The following is a 9,755-nucleotide window of genomic DNA, read 5'->3' on the forward strand; positions in this document are numbered from 1 at the left end:
GGTCCGGTGTGTCCAATAGAGCGAAAAATACGGTACTCCTTTTTTTCCACAGTAGTCTCTTGTATGCCTCCTTCCGGAAACTCTTGCAGCCACGCTGGTGCCAAATGTATTGCTCTGCTTTCCTTTGGACCACATCAGTGAGGCTGGGAGAGGGGGTCTTGTTGTCTGGGCTGGCCAGGACCCCCATACACTCTGCCCAAGCGTGCGCCACAAGGAGGTTCCTTTGGTGCTGCTAACACAGCAAAAACAATGCAGGAGGTAGCAGTTACAAGTTACTGGTCTCTGCAGCCACAGCAGGTGCTGTGATTCTCTAGTGGTATTACTTCACACACACACACACACACACACACACACACCCAAAGTATAGTACTCCATTGTCTCTTAAGACAGGCGGATGCCAACAACAACAAATCCCTGGTCAAACAAGTTTTCCATGCTTTTGAAACAAGATCAAATCTGCCAAATCTGTTTACCAGGAGGTAGCTAATGAACATTCATTGCTTTGACAATGGAATGAGGTGGTAAAGATTTCAAATTTCTTGCAAATTACATAAAGGAAGTCGGAGAAGGATGGGGAATAAACAAGGCGAGGCTGGAGACGGCTTTCTTTTGTTGGGGTTCCTACTTCATGCCCGCAATTTAAAATGATAACACCACTTTGCAGAGTTGTTTGCTTTTCTAGGCTACATGTTGTGTATCAGTTGGCTGAAGGTGTTCCCAGGTCTTGCCTTAGAGTTCAGTGTGATTTGCAAGTTGAACCTATGCAGTCAGAAGTAAGCACTACTGAGTTCAATGCAGTTCACTGCCAGGAAATTATGCACAGAACCACAGTTGTGCCTCATGGATGATCAGGGATGTAAATTCATGTCTCCTGGATCAACACAGCTCCCTGGATTTTGGACTTTCCTTGAGGTTGTGGCAATGGGAGCTGCCATGGCATGTGTGGTAATGAATTTCCTAAGTGCTGCCTTTGAACAGAGGTTCCCACATTGTTCCAGATGCTCAGCCCTACTCTCTTGCCTCAGAGGGAGCTGTTGCCTGGCAACTGCCAGAAAGGGAAGATGCACCTCCATCATGAGCTGAGAAAGGTCCAGCTGTCCAGCACCAGTCCTGTGCCTAGAAGGAGGCTCTGCTACCTACTAGGCAGAAGCCACATGGCAGCCAAAAGGAAGACCAAGGCAGGAAATGCTTGCTGACTAATCCTGGCACCACAGAGACACTCTGGCATTAATGTCCCTGATACCAGACCTGGGTGTGATTTTTATTGAGATTTTTTTGCAGTTTGAGAGACCCTCAGGATTATAAAGTGGCAACAAAACTATTCTAAATTAAATAAAGGCTGAAAATAGAAAGCCGGGGTTCAGCTTTTAACTCTACGACAGAGATGTATTTCCAGATCAAGGAATTTGTTTTACTAGATTATCTGTGTGACTCATTCAGGGGAACAGAGCCACATGCTACTGAAGAAGGCAGCCCACTTCCCTCTGATGGTGGGGGGGGTGGGCTTTTAGCGTATCAATAATGTTATTAGAGAGAGCGAGAGAGTGCACACAAATTCATCATTTCAGTGCCAATACTCATATAGTCAAAGGGGCACCATCCATGCAAAACCCACAGTTCCTGGAAATAGAAACAAAATATTTAGAAAATAATCCAAAAAACAAAGACTGAGCATTTAGTGGTCACAGTATGTTGAATGACTGCTGTGGGGGAAATGGAATGGAGTATTTCCCCAAAGGGATGCAGGTGGCGCTGTGGTCTAAACCACTAGGCATAGGGCTTGCCAATCAGAAGGTCGGTGGTTTGAATCCCCGCGACAGGGTGAGCTCCCGTTGCTCTGTCCCAGTTCCTGCCAACCTAGCAGTTCAAAAGCACGTCAAGTGCAAGTAGATAAATACATACTGCTCCGGAGGAAAGATAATTGGCTTTTCCATGTGCTGCTCTGGTTCGCCAGAAGAGGCTTAGTCATGCTGGCCACGTGACCTGGAAAAACTGTCTGGGGACAAACGCCGGCTCCCTTGGCCAGTAAAGCGAGATGATCACCGCAACCCCAGAGTCATTCGCGACTGGACTTAACTGTCAGGGGTCCTTTACCTTTTATTCCCCCCCCCCAAAAAAAAAGAGCATGGCTGACTGAAGAGGAACCTTTTTGGCCCAGTGGGCCAGATCTTCATCAACCCCTACCCTATGAGCCAACCTTGACAGATAGGCAGAACCACCCCACCTCTCAGTCATCTGACATCATCTGAGTTCCCACAGGGAACTTGCTCATGCACCTGAACAAAGCAAGACTGAACTCCCTGCCCCTCAGCTGATGCGCAGGAAGGTCAATCCTGCTTTCCACAGGGTGCAGCTGATCCAGACCCATGCCTGACATCACTTTGACATCAAGGGCGGGGCCTGCAGAGGAAACCACCTTACAAGTCAAATGGGGAGGTGTAGAGGGTCAAAACTGGCCTGTGGGCCAGATCTTCCCCACCTCTGGCCTCTGGAATAGATTAATAACTGCAAAGCTTTGCAAAGAGCCCTGAGGAAAGCACCTTGTAAGGCTGGTTTCTAGTTCTAAGGTTTTCTTATTACATTTGTATATCACCTTTCCTGCACGTGTGCTACTGAAGAAAGCAGCCGGTGTCAGAACTGCATCCTTACATCAAGTATGAGGAAACATTTTCAGCCGAAAGGGCACATCCAAGGTCCACACTGCCATAGCAGCCAAGGCCAAAGAGAAGAGCAGCCGCAGCAATGGATGGGACTCTCACCTTCGTACTGCAGGTTCCATTTCAACCCCATGGAAGCCAGATTGTTTGCTGCAAGTGCCTCTTTCTGAGGCAAGCAAGAAGAATTATCCCAGTTCAAGTGTGGAGCAGATTCAGAGGGAGAAACCCATGTAAAGCAGAGGTTGGTGGGCTTGCAAAAGGGGCATGTGGACAGAGGCTGGTGAGGCATCCCCTCACTTTTCCCATGGATCCTGCCCCTCTCACATGTGGCGTCACAGCTCCTTGGATGGTCAGCCATGTTGAGTTGATCAAAGAAATAAAGCTTTTGAGGTGCATGGAGCTGTTTGGCACGAGGTAGAACACTGTAGCATCCCAAAGCTTGTTAGTGTTTGTTCTCTAGAAGGTCGCATCCATGTTGTTGCGGAAGCTGCCTATAAATGCAAAAAGGCATCTAGAGCTGAAGCAGTAAGAGGAGATGTAGGCGGCAGCCGTTCCAGACGTATTAAGCCTGGTGAGACTCCCTCTGCATTCATGATTCCCAACCTTCATTCCATCTGGCCGTTGCAGCTAAAGGTCCAAGCCCTTTTCTCTGATGTGCTACATTTGCCACAAAGTAATGCACTGTCTGAAGAACCACAGCGCTATGTATGTATGCGCGCACACAACAACAACCACCATAGAGAGGTAAGCTAAAACAGTCTCCCCCCACTTCCCGTGGTTTCCATTCACATGTGAGCCATCAGTTTGTGACTAGAAACTTTTTTTCCCTGGGCTGGGGGAACATGGAGAGAACAACTTATTATTTGCTACTGTTTAGCTAGGATCTATGCTGATTTCCAGCAGCCTTCATGGGGGTGGGGTGGGCAGGGAACAGCCTGAGAATCAATCAGACCCATTAGGAGTATGTCAAGTAGTGAGCCTTTTAAAAGTCTCAGGTATCACATCTCCTTGAAGTCACCGCTGATCATCAGGGAAGCGGGCAGAATGCTAACTGCAAATTGGGTTTGGGGGGGAGGGAGAGAGAAGACGTTGCAGGTCATGGGGAAGAGAAGTGCTCTGATGGTGTTTCCTGCTTGGCAGGGGGTTGGACTCGATGGCCCTTGTGGTCTCTTCCAACTCTATGATTCTATGAAAGAAGGTGAGGAAGCAGAGACGTTTTCCGACCACCACGTACTCCTCCTATCCATCTCAGGATCATTTGCCCAGGGTCAAACAGCAATCCAGGTGGCCATGGATGAGCCTTCCTTGCCTGACCCAGGCAGGGCCATCCCTACCATTAGGCACAGTGAGAAAAGCACCGTGGGCAGCACTTATAGTTGGACATATTTCCAAGTTGCCCACAGTCTGACACCAGTGGGTAGAGAGGGGAGGTAGGTGTCCATTTGACTTACAGTTTCAAATCAGATTGGACCTGGTTTGGTGGGAACTGCAAAATAGGCATGTATTGCGGCTAACGCTGTGTGTCTGCAGCCTCACAAGGCAGCAGTGGGAGCGTGCTGGACGCAGAGTAAACAGGAATGTGTACACAGCCGCCCTCACATACTCCTATCCATTTCTTTATCCAAATAAGCAAGGATACATTCTGGTCACACCAACATATTTGGGCTGTGAAGCAAGGCAAGTGGGAAGTGTGGCCTGGGGACACTTCCAAGGGCCAAACAGAGAGGCGTGGAGGGCCACAGTCTACCCTGTGACTTCTAAGCTAGCCTGCTGCCCTTGTGTGCTAGGGAGGACATCAGCCTAGTCACCAGTGTTGAAGCAAGATTCAACCACCAACGCAGTCATCTTCTATATCTGGAATGGGGAGGAGCTATCACCTTGTCTTTCACCTCAGGCAGCACAATGTCTTGGGTGGACCTTGCAAGTAGCTGCCCATCCAAATATAAAAGTCCAAATGGTTTAGAATAGAGGTCAACTATTGGAGGTTCCTAGCTCTTAAAAGAGAAAGAGGTGTGCAGAAATTGGCTTCCTTTGCCATGGAGCTTTTCTGACAGGCCACTGAAGAGGACAGATGTGTGTGCCTGTGCCCCCCCCCCCCACTTCTAAATGACCCTTCAAGGAAAATTAGCTGCTGACCAGAGGTCTACAAAACCATCTTATGCACATCTGAGTTCAATGTGGCTTACTTCAGAGTGGGTAAATGGGTATAAGTGCAGCCTTTTAGAGACTGTACTATCTTTATTTCACAACAGAACTGAATAATGCAGGGCTCTGCAATAGGATGCTGATTCGCATGAGCTTGACCTTTTTTTTTCTTTTCTTTTTTGCATGGCTTGGAGATCTGCTCAACCTGTATGTGAATGTATGCATACACAAACCATATAACACAGAATGTCAGCAATTGTCCAGCCAATGGCAGACTTTGCCTCTCATGATCCACTGTGCAGCACTGTGGTGGCGCCCCCTGCAGCACAGCACCCAGTGTGGCCAAACTGGTCGCACAATTCTCAAACCGCTTCTGGTACAGTGACCTCTTTCCCAAGGAAACCAGACCTGGGTGAATGGACTGCAGGGCCAGGACATCTCAGCACTTTGAAAACTGGACAGGAGTCTACACAGCCATTATGATATGTAATATTTCCAGCCTCAAAGGCTTTCAACTATGAATTGACTTTGCCTTGCCAGGAAAAATAAATTTAATAACCTGTGATTCAGAAGTACTGAGACTTTTAAATGAAAATCCCTGCCTATCCCATGTTTGGAGGTTATTTGGGGACATGCTATGTGAGAATGAGAACAGAAAGAGAACTTTTCCAAATATGAAATTAGAAACTGTTGTGCATATAGAATTAAAGGGGGGGAGGGAACTACGTTGAGCTGTTCTTAAGTACATTTCCTGTCACTGAAAATACTCTGTATTCAAGAAGAGCACCATCTTGGTTAAAATGTCAATTGGGAGCAGGGGGGGAGGAATATAAGCAAGGTAGCCAAGACACCGGGGGGAGGGAGCAAGCACTATGGGATGGGATACAGTGTGGTTTACAATTGCATTATGTCTGGCCTCTTAGTTATTGATTTTTCTCCTTTTTCTATTTATAGCAGCCTCACTCAGTGTCAAATCTCTTTCAGCGGTCACAGGCTCCAGCAGAAACAGGGCTGAGAAAGGAGGCAGCAAAGCCAGACAGCTGGGAGGGGGCCGGGAAGAGATTTGGGCTGTGCAAGGATAGCATAGCTTGTAGTGCCAGCGGGAAAGAGCACCAGCCACAACGATGGCACCATCAGCACCATCATCTTAAATAAGATGGACAGTTCCACCTCCACATTCATACAGGTTCTCTCAAGAGCCAAGATGGCTGCACTCCAGCTAAGTGTATAAACTATAAAATCAAGTATACAAAGCTGAAATCATTGCATCCTGACAAAGCATCTGTGACAATGACCCTTGGCTTGAGGGCAGGGAGACTCCTGGGAAGCATCGGTGGGAAGGAGTCAAAGCATTGGCAGCTCCCCACCAACATGCCAGGGATGAAGGCCTGTTTGTGGCTAGCATGGCTCTGAGGCCCACCTTTCCTCCTCAACAGCTCCCTCCTCTTCCAGATACCATCCCCACGGCACTGATTCCACCCCCGTCACCAGAGAGCAGGAGCAGCATGGCTGGGTGTGGGCTTGTGGCTATGTGCTTAAGGGCACTGCTCTTGTAATTCCGCTGCACCACCCGCTTGCCCTTTAGAAATTACAGAATGCAATGTAAGCAAAGTCATACTATGACTATGTGACTGAATCCCACCTGAAAATAGCAGCAGTCTGAAGCGCCCTCTGAGAAACAGATGAAAAGCTTTGTCATTTCCAGATGAACATTCATTCTGATTTGTTTGCAGGGAGGTTAGACAATGCCACATCAAGCAAATGTTATCCTACACTTATTCTGTCACTTCCCAGATTGCAAAAAGCCCACTTTGGGAGAGGGGTTATTGGGCAAGAGTTTGAAATCAATCATAACTGTGCAACCTGAATTTGCTGGCATGTGATTGAAACCCACCTAAAAACAGAGACAGCCTGGGAATGCCCTGAATTGGATAAGATTCTCCTGGACGTAGGTTTTCAGGTTGTATTGAGGGATGCTGAGAATGAAAAACACACAGCAGGCTGAATCCATATATCTATAGCTATAGCTCTATCATCTATATCTGTATTTATATCTATATCTATATCAGCTGTATCCAGCCTTAACCAAAAGCTATAGATAAGGCCCTGTGATTGAACACTCCCCCATGAAGAGGCCTATACAACAAACCAATTTTTTCTCCACAGACCGTATTATGTCATGTTATCTTTCTTTTCTTCACCTTGGTATAGTCTCTTGAATGACTCATGCAAGACATGTAGTCCTGAATTTAAGATGATGTCATTGCTATTCTATGATGGGAGCTAAACCTTATTTAAAAATCAATGGATAGAATTATCTGTTTCTCCAGCCCCACTGAACTATCCGAGCCCAGGAAGAGTTGTCAAATTGTCCCCTTTCCCGCAATATTTTCGATCTTGGGATGGCCACTTCTGCATCATCCAAAAAAGAAAAGGAAATGCAGAAGGCATGTACACACACACACACACACACACACACACACACACACAGACTTTAAAGGGCAACACATATTTATCAACCTATGCTAATTTATACGCCTAGGTGCCATTTTAGAAATTGGTACAACTCAAGTGAGGAAGTCTGTGATTAAGTGATCTGTCAGCCTGCTGAGTCAGCTATCCACACAAACTGTTGATGAGCTGCTCCTGTTCTCCTTCCTTGTGGTCCTGTATCATTAAACCAGACTTGAACCGAGCTGTCCTCTGCCCATCCTAGTTCTATGTGCCGGGCCTCATGGTCCAGCAGCAACCAAGATTCCAAGTCGGAAGCCATGGTGCCCCAAGCTGAGGAGGGGGACCAGGTTCCTGGCTCTGGTCCTGATGTTGCTGATCAGGGACTCAGGGAACATGATGCTGGCAGGCTGGTGCACACTAAACTGGCTCCCACTGGACCATGGCCCATAAAATCAGAGCCAGGACCTTCACAGGCACCTTCCTTCGGGCCCTAGGAATTCAGGGCCTCCCAGACTTCTTCACCAGCCCAGGAGTGCAGTGAACACATCAGGCAAGAGGCCATGGACAGAAGCAGCAAAGCATCTTCAGGCCAGAAGGTTGCTGCCCTGACTCCCTAAGCATCTTCAGGAGCCTATGCAATCAGGGTCCCTTCAACAGGCTGTTGTGTGGACAGAGCCTTAGTCCACCCCTCCCTCTGTGCATGTGCAGAGAGAACCAGACCAGTGATAGACATGCATTGCAAAGTGCAGTAGAAGAAATGGCTATCCCAGCCTTCATCAGCCTGGGGCTGATGGGAACTGTAGTCCAAAACATCTGGCTGGAGGGCACCAGTCTAGCAAAGGCTGGGTTAAACATTTGTGTCCCAAATACAGGTGCTTTATCAGAACACAGCTGTTTGTTTAAAGAAACAACCACCGGTTTCTGCATCCTGTTCCATAATGCCTGCCTGTCTTTCACCTGTTAAAAGTAATCCTTCCCAGGAGTATGTAAGAGGGAAGTGCTACTCCAATTTTAATTGAGGAAGAAAATAAAGGTGCTTTTTATATCAGAAGTCTGGGAAGCATTAGGGAACTGTTTCTGATAGATAGATAGATAGATAGATAGATAGATAGATAGATAGATGATAGATAGATGATAGATAGATAGATAGATAGATAGATAGATAGATAGATAGATGATAGAAAGAAAGAAAGAAAGAAAGAAAGAAAGAAAGAAAGAAAGAAAGAAAGAAAGAAAGAAAGAAAGATTTAATAAAGGACATGCGACTTCTCTGACACATATCATAAATTGTGCTTTCTTTCCTGCTCTGGCTCAGCTTTGCCGAGAGTACGGGAATCACACACTGGCATCTCTTGAGTGGGTAATGGAGAAACAGAATGAACCAGCCAAGGGATGAGATCATCTGTTTATACTCACTACTTCTTCCATTAAAGTGGGGAGGGGAGGGAGGCTTTTAAGGGCTGATCGCTGGCCTGTGAAACTAGCCCTTTGTTTGTCAGGATGATTCTTGCCGTCTCTCTGCTCCTTTGTGTGTGAGCCTGACTGATGATGTGCTCCTGGCATGTCTCTCTCTTTCAAAAGAGATGGTGCCATCTGAGAGATACACTCAGAGGCCAGCAGCATTTCAGCTAAGTAAAAGCTGCGGGGAACAGGGGAGTCATGGCTGGCCCACTGACCATCAACAAGGTGTTTGTGTTGAGTTGCAGACATACTAAGAACTCTGCTGGATCAGATCAACTTCCTACCTCGTCCAGCATCCAGTTTCCTTGAGTGGTCAGCCAGATGCCTAAGGGACATGAGGGCAGCACCCTCCTTCTCCTTCCGTGGTTCCTTAGCGACTGGTGTTTAGAGATGCCGCCTCTGATTCTGGCTGAAATACATAGCCATCGTGATGACGAGCCATCGACAGCCTTTTCTTCCATGAATCTGTATAATCCCCTTTTAAAACTGTCTTAAGTCCTTGGCCTTCACACTACATTTCATAAGTTATTGCTGCATCTTGGAAGTAAAAGAGAAAAGGAAACAGGGCATTAGTAAACATGTTGTGTGAGTTGTTCTCTTGTTCTGTAGGTTGTTCCTATATTGCTGTGAGCACTAGGGCTCAGCAAATAAGTTCATTTCAGTTTCTTTCAATTTCCTATTTCTCCAATCTAAAGTTTGGTTCACAGGTCATTTTCACACCAGTTTGTGAGTTCTTTTGAAAAAAGTCCTCATGAGAATTCCTCAGCATTTTGGTGCACATTTCCACATAATATACACATATTTGTACAATTTTTGTGATATACACATTTTTAAAAGCATATATTTCATAATTTTAGTTGCAGGTAGGTAGCCATGTTGGTCTGCCGTAGTCGAAACAAAATAAAAAAATTCCTTCCAGTAGCACCTTAGAGACCAACTAAGTTTGTTATTGGTATGCGCTTCCGTGTGCATGCACACCACACAAAAACCTATACCAATAACAAACTTAGTTGGTCTCTAAAGGTGCTACTAGAAGGA

This window comes from Podarcis bocagei (genome assembly GCF_964188305.1).
Source record: "Podarcis bocagei genome assembly, chromosome: 17".
NCBI classification, from domain to species: Eukaryota; Metazoa; Chordata; class Lepidosauria; order Squamata; family Lacertidae; genus Podarcis; species Podarcis bocagei.